This window comes from Sapajus apella, unplaced genomic scaffold, assembly GCF_009761245.1.
Source record: "Sapajus apella isolate SASKATOON/1434 unplaced genomic scaffold, GSC_monkey_1.0 scaffold52, whole genome shotgun sequence".
Lineage (NCBI taxonomy): Eukaryota > Metazoa > Chordata > Mammalia > Primates > Cebidae > Sapajus > Sapajus apella.
Window position 1 is genome coordinate 14,081,687 of NW_022436992.1, and position 6,905 is coordinate 14,088,591.

Sequence of the window (6,905 nt, forward strand, 5' to 3'; positions counted from 1 at the left end):
TTCTGGCCATGGTGGTCCTGGACTTAGAGCAGCTCCTAGTGCTGCAATTGCTAAAGTGGTCACAGTCTTAAGGAACTTCACCAGTCAAACTTCTCGGAATCTCCAGAAAGGCTTACTGCTAAAGAAAGCTCTCAAACAAAGCCAGATTGCAAAGACTAGATAAGGTACCTACCTCAATGCACAAACATCTACAAATGGCTACAAGAATCAAGATTAATCAGGGAAAGATTATTTCACCAGGCAGACAAAACCAGGTGCCAGTGACTGACCCTAAAGAAATGGAGATTGGAGAACTGCCTAACAAAGAATTCAAGATACCTGTTTAAAGGAAGCTCAGCAAACGTAAAGAACATACAGAAAAACAGTTCAAAACTTTGTCAGAGCAATTTAACAGAGACAGTGAAACAACTTACAAAAACTCAAACAGAAATTCTGGAGCTGAGAAGAAGAGAAAAAAACAAAAATACAATAGAGACCATCCATAGCAGAATTGGTCAAGAAGAGGAAAAGAATCTGTGAACGCAGAGACAGGGTAATTCAAAATAGACAGTCAGTGGAGAAAAAGGAATAAAAATAAATTTGAAGAAAGCTTATAGGATTTATAAGGTAACATCAAAAGAGCAAATGTTACCGGTACTCAAGATGGAGTAAAGAAACAGAAAGGAAGAGAATAACAATGGAAAACTTTCCAAACCTGGAGAAAGATATAAATATCCAAGTACAGGAAGGTCAAAAATCTCTAATCAAATTCAACCCAAATAAGACTATCCCACAATATATAATCGTCAAACTGTCAAATACAAAAAGAGTATCTTGAAAGTAGCAAGGGAAAAGAAGCAAATAACATAATATAGAGTCTATATGCACAACAGCAAACTTCTCAACAGAAACCCTATAGACCAGGAGAAAACAGAATGATATATTTAAAATGCTGAAAGAAAAAAACCTGCCAACCAAGATTATTCTAATCAGCAAAGCTGTATTTCAAAATGATGGAGAGTTAAAGATTTTTCAGACATACAAAAGCTGAGGGAATTCGTCACCACCAAACCTGTCTTACAAGAAATGCTAAAGGGAGTTCTGCAAATGAAAAAAAAAAGATGCAAATGAATAACACAAAAACATCTGAAAGAATATAACTCATTGGTAAAAGTAGGTACATAATCAAACTCTGAATACTCTATTAACATAATGGTGGTTTGTAAATCACGTATATCTTTAGTATGAAGGTTAAAAGACAAAACTATTATAAATAATAACTATAAAAATTTCTTAAAGAATATGCAATATAAAAAGATATAAGCCGTGACATCAAAAATTCAGAATTCTGACTGAGAGAGAAGTGAAATTAAAAAGCAGAAATTTTTGCAGTCAAATTTAAATTGTCATCAGTTTGAAATAACCTGTTGCAACCATAAAAAGTTTTTGTAAGGCTCATAGTAACCACAAGGCAAAAACCTATGACTAAAAATAAAAATCAGGAATAAAAATATACCACTAAAGAAAACTAGCCACAAAGAAAGACAGTAAGAGAAAGGGAAAGGAATAAAGGATCCACAAAACAACTAGAAAACACTAACAAAATGGCAGGAGTAAGCTCTTACCATTAATAATTACCTTGAATATAAATGAACTAAATTATCCAATAAAAAGACATAGAGCAGCTGAATACAAAAAAAAAAAAAAAAAAGACCCAACTTACACTGCCAAGAAGAGACTCACTTCATCTATAAGGATACTTGTACAATGAAAGTGAAAGGGTGGAAAAAGATGTTCTATGCATAGGGAAACCAAAAGAGAGCAGAAGTAGCTATAGTTATATTGGATAAAACAGATTTTAAATTAAAAACTTAATTTTGTATTTAAGTAAAAAAGACATAAAGAAGGATATAATGGTAAAAGGGTGAATTTAGCAAGAGCATATAACAATTATAAAAATATATTCACCAATCAGAGCACCTAACTATATGAAGAAAATATTAATAGATCTAAAAAAGAGATAGACTGTAATATAATAATTGTAAGGGACTTCAACACAAACAAACAAAGCATTTCATAGTTTGTTTGTGTTGAAATAGACACAAAATAGACTTAACAGAAATTTACAGAAAAATTGCATTTAACAGCTACAGAATACTTCTCAATTGTACATGGAACGTTCTTCAGAATAAATTTTATATTAGGCCACAAAACAAGTATTAACATATTTTAAAATATTGAAATCATATCACATATTTTCTCTGACCACAATGGTATATAACTAGAAAGAATTAACAGGAGAAGCTTGGTAACATTTACAAATACATGGAAATTAAACATGTTACTGAACAACTAATGGGCCAATAAAGAAATTTAAAGGAAAATTTTAAAATGTCTTGAGAAAAATGAAAATGGAAACACAATATACCAAAACATGGAATGCAGCATTAGCAGTCCTAAGAGGAACATTTATAGTGATAAACACCTATATTAAAAAAAGAAATATCTCAAATAAACAACCTAATGTTGCATCTCAAGGAACTAGGAAAACAAGAACAAACTAAACCTAAAATTAGTAGAAGAAAAAATAATAAAAATCAGAGCATAAATCAACAAAATAGAGACTTAAAAAAAGATCAATAAAATGAAGAGCTGGTTTTTAAAACAAGTAAAATTGACAAACTGTAAGCTAGACTAAGAAAAAAATGAGAAGATTCAAATAAATAAAATCAGAGAGGAGATGTTACAGCTGATATCACTGAAATACAAAGAATCATAGAGACTACTATGAACAATTATATGCCAGTGAATTGGAAAACCTTGAAGAAATAGATAAATTCCTGGGCACATAAAGCCTTCCACTATTGAAATATGAAGAAATAAAAGACTGAGCAGGCTTTAGGAAAGGAGATTGAATCAGCAGTTTAAGAGTCTCCCATCAAAGAAAAGCTCAGGACCTAATGGCTTCAGCCCTTAATTCTATCAAACATTTAGTGAAGAACTAACACCAAGCCTTTTCAAACTACTTCACAAAGTTGGAGAGAATGGAATTCTTCCAAACTGATTCCACAAGGCCAGCATCATCCTGATGCCCAAACCAGACAAGAACACAACCAGAAAAGAAAACTACAGACCAACATCCCTAAAGGACATAGATGCAAAATTTCTTAACAAACTCCTAGCAAACGAAATTCAATGGCAAATTAAAAAGATTATTCACCATAACCAAGTGGGAATCATCTCAGGTATGCAAGGATGGTTCAATATACACAAATCAATAAATATAATATACCTCATTAACACAATAAAAGAAAAAAATATATAATCATTTCAATAGATGCAGAAAAAACATTTGACAAAATTCAACACATCTCTTATCAACACATGATAAAAACGCTCAATGGATTAGGTATAGAAGGAATGTATCTGAACACAGTAAAGGCCATATACAGCAAACCCACAGCTTATGTCATACAGAATGGGGAAATATTTGAAGCTTTTATTCTAAGATTTGGAGAAAAAAAAAGATGTCCACTTTAACCACTTCTATTTAACATAGTACTGGAAGTCCTAGCCAGAGCAAGTTCAGCAAAAGAAAGAAAGAAAGGGCATCCAAATTATAAAGGAGAAAGTTAAATTGTCCATGTTTGCTTTTGATGTGCTATTATATATTAAAAATCTTAAACATTGAATAAAAATCTGTTAGAACTAATAAACTAATTCAGTAAAGTTTCAGGTTTCAAAAAACAGTAGCTTTTTTTTTTTTTTTTACTTTAAGTTCTGGGATATATGTGCAGAACATGCTGTTTTGTTACATACATGGGCCATGGTGGTTTGCTGCACCTATCAACTCATCATCTAGGTTTTAAGCCTCACATGCACCAGGTATTTGTCCTAATGTTCTCCCTCTTCTTGCCCCCCATCTCCTGACAGGCCCCAGTGTGTGATGTTCCCCTCTGTGTCCATTTGTTTTCATTGTTCAAATCCCACTTATGAGTGAGAACATGTGGCATTTGCTTTTCTGTTCCTGTGTTAGTTTGCTGAGAATGATGGTTTCCAGCTTCATCCATGTCCCTGCAAAGAACACGAACTCATTCCTGTTTATGGCTGTATAGTATCCCGCGGTGTATATGTGTCACATTTTCTTTTTATCCAGTCTATCACTGATGAGCATTTGGGTTTGTCCCAGGTCCTTGCTCAAAAAACAGTAGCATTTTTATACACCAATAGTAAACACTACTTTAAGCAAATTATTAAACAAATGACACTACTTAAGACAAGTGATCAAGTAATACCATGAGATTTAATGATGAAGACCTACTGCCAAGGCACTGGGGACACTGATGAATTAGTCATGGTTCCCATCATTGAGAATGTGATACTAGGCAACAAGCTTTGTGTCAAATAAATATATCCCTCTGTTATATATTTATTATATTTTAACCATAAGTCTTAATGATTTGATGAGATAACATTGAGAAAAAGTGAAATATGAGAGATTTTAGCATCATCATAACTAATGCTGCTGAACAGAGTTATTAAAGGTGTGGGCATTATTGCATACTTAATTAAAAAGAAGATCTCTAAACATAGTTGGTAAGCTTATAATATATGATATAATACAAAATCAAAGTTTGAGGAAGATCTACCTAAATAAAGTAGATATTGTTTTGTCCCCCCAAAGAGAAGGGAAACATGATTTAAAACAAATAAAGCTTTTTGTAAGTCTCTTTTAATTTTTAATTCATGAAATATAAAATTAATTTGCTTTTTGACAGAATTTTAAGGAATCTTTGTCAAGACTATAAAAATTGCTTTACACTGAAAATACTACATCTTCTATGGTGTTAGAGTGCCTTTGTGGTAATTTGCAAAATGTTAAAACACAGACACAAACATCCACCTAAGAGTATTAAAAATTGTTATAGTAAATCCTATAATTGTCATTATTACTATCAAAAAATAATAAATAAATAAATCTCAGCAAACTGACACAAGAACAGAAAATCAAACACTGCATGTTGTCACTCATAGGTGGGTGTTGAACAATGAGAACACATGGACACAGGGAGGGGAGCATCACACACTGGAATCTGTTGTGGAGGGCCAAGGGAGGGACAGTGGGGGGGTGGGGAGGCTGGGGAGGGATAACATGGGGAGAAATGCCAGATGTAGGTGACGAGGGGATGGAGGCAGCAAACCACATTGCCATGTGTGTACTTATGCAACAATCCTGCATGATCTACACATGTACCCCAGAGCCTAAAGTACAATTTAAAAAACAATAAAAATAATAATAAATAAATTATGTTGGGAAAACTGAATATCTACGTGCAGAAAAATGAAATTAGACTCATCTCTCATCATATACAAAAATTAACTTAAAATGGATTAAATACTTAAATGTAAGACTTGAAACTATGAAACTACTAGAAGAAAACATAGGAGAAACATTGTCTGGGCAAGGATTTTTTTGATAAAACCTCAAAAGCACAGGCAACAAACAAAATCAAAAATAGACAAATGTGATATCAATCTATATAAAAGGAAACAATAAACAGAATGAAGACAAAATTTACAGAATGTGAGAAAATATTTGCAATCTATGCATCTGACAATGGGTAAATATCAAAAATACATAAGGAACTTAGCTGAAATAAATAAACAAATAAATAACCTGGTTGAAAAATAGGCAAAATACCTGAATAGACATTTCGCAAAAGAAGACACACAAATGACCAATAGGTATATGAAAAAAACATGCTCAATATTACTAATCAGAGAAATGCAAATCAAAATCACAATGAGATATCACTTCTCCCTAGTTAGAATGCCCGTTATCAAAAAGACAAAGGATAAGTGTTGTCAGGGATGCAGTGAAAAGGGAGCTCTTATACACTGTTGGGGGAGCATTTAAATTAGTGCAGCCACTATGAAAAACGTTATAGAAGTTCCTCAGAAAATTAAAAATAGAATTATCATATGATACAGCAATTCCACTATGCAAAGGAATTCAAATCCTTATGTCAAAGAGATATCTGCACTCCCACATTTATTATAACACCATTCACAATAGCCAAGATATTGAGTGAACCTAAGTGTCCATCAACAGATGAGTAGATAAAGAAAATGTAGTACATACACATAATGGAATACCATTTAGTCACAAAAAAGGGATTGAAATCCCATCATTTGTGATTACACAGATGAACCTGGAGAATATTATGCTAAATGAAACAAGCCAGGCACAGAAAGACAAATACCACGTGATCTCACTTATATGTGAAATCAAAAAATGTTGATCTCATAGAGTTAGAGAGTAAAATGGTAGTTATCAAAGGCTGGTGTAGTAAGACAGGAGGAGGGATGGGGGGTGTCAGCCAAGGGCTACATAATCACAGTTATATAGGAGGAATAAATTTCAAGAGACCTATTGTACAGCAAGGTGACTATAGTAAATGATGATATATTCTCTCAAAAAAATGTAGAGTGGATGTTATGTGCTCTCACCACAAAAATGATAACTGTGTGAGGTAATATATTTGTTAATTAGCTAGATTTAACCATTCCACAAATGTATATATACCTCGTAACATCATGTGATACTCAATAAAAATATACACTATTATCTATCAATTTAAAAAGATACATAAAAATTGAGCTTTAAAAACTCCTTTTAGAAATTTAATTTAAAATGATTAAACCCCCAAAAAGAAAAAGTTAAAGAATAGAGAGATATCACATTAAATCCATGCTTGCTGATCACTTACTGTAATTCTTAGTAGAGAATGCAGTCTGATTATCCAAAAGTAGGAAAAAAAATTAAGTTGTTTATGCTATTTTGGAGAATGTACTCAAGCAAACAGAATGTTCTGCATTTTTGTTGTTAGAATAACAATAAAGAAATCTATTATATCTGAGGTATA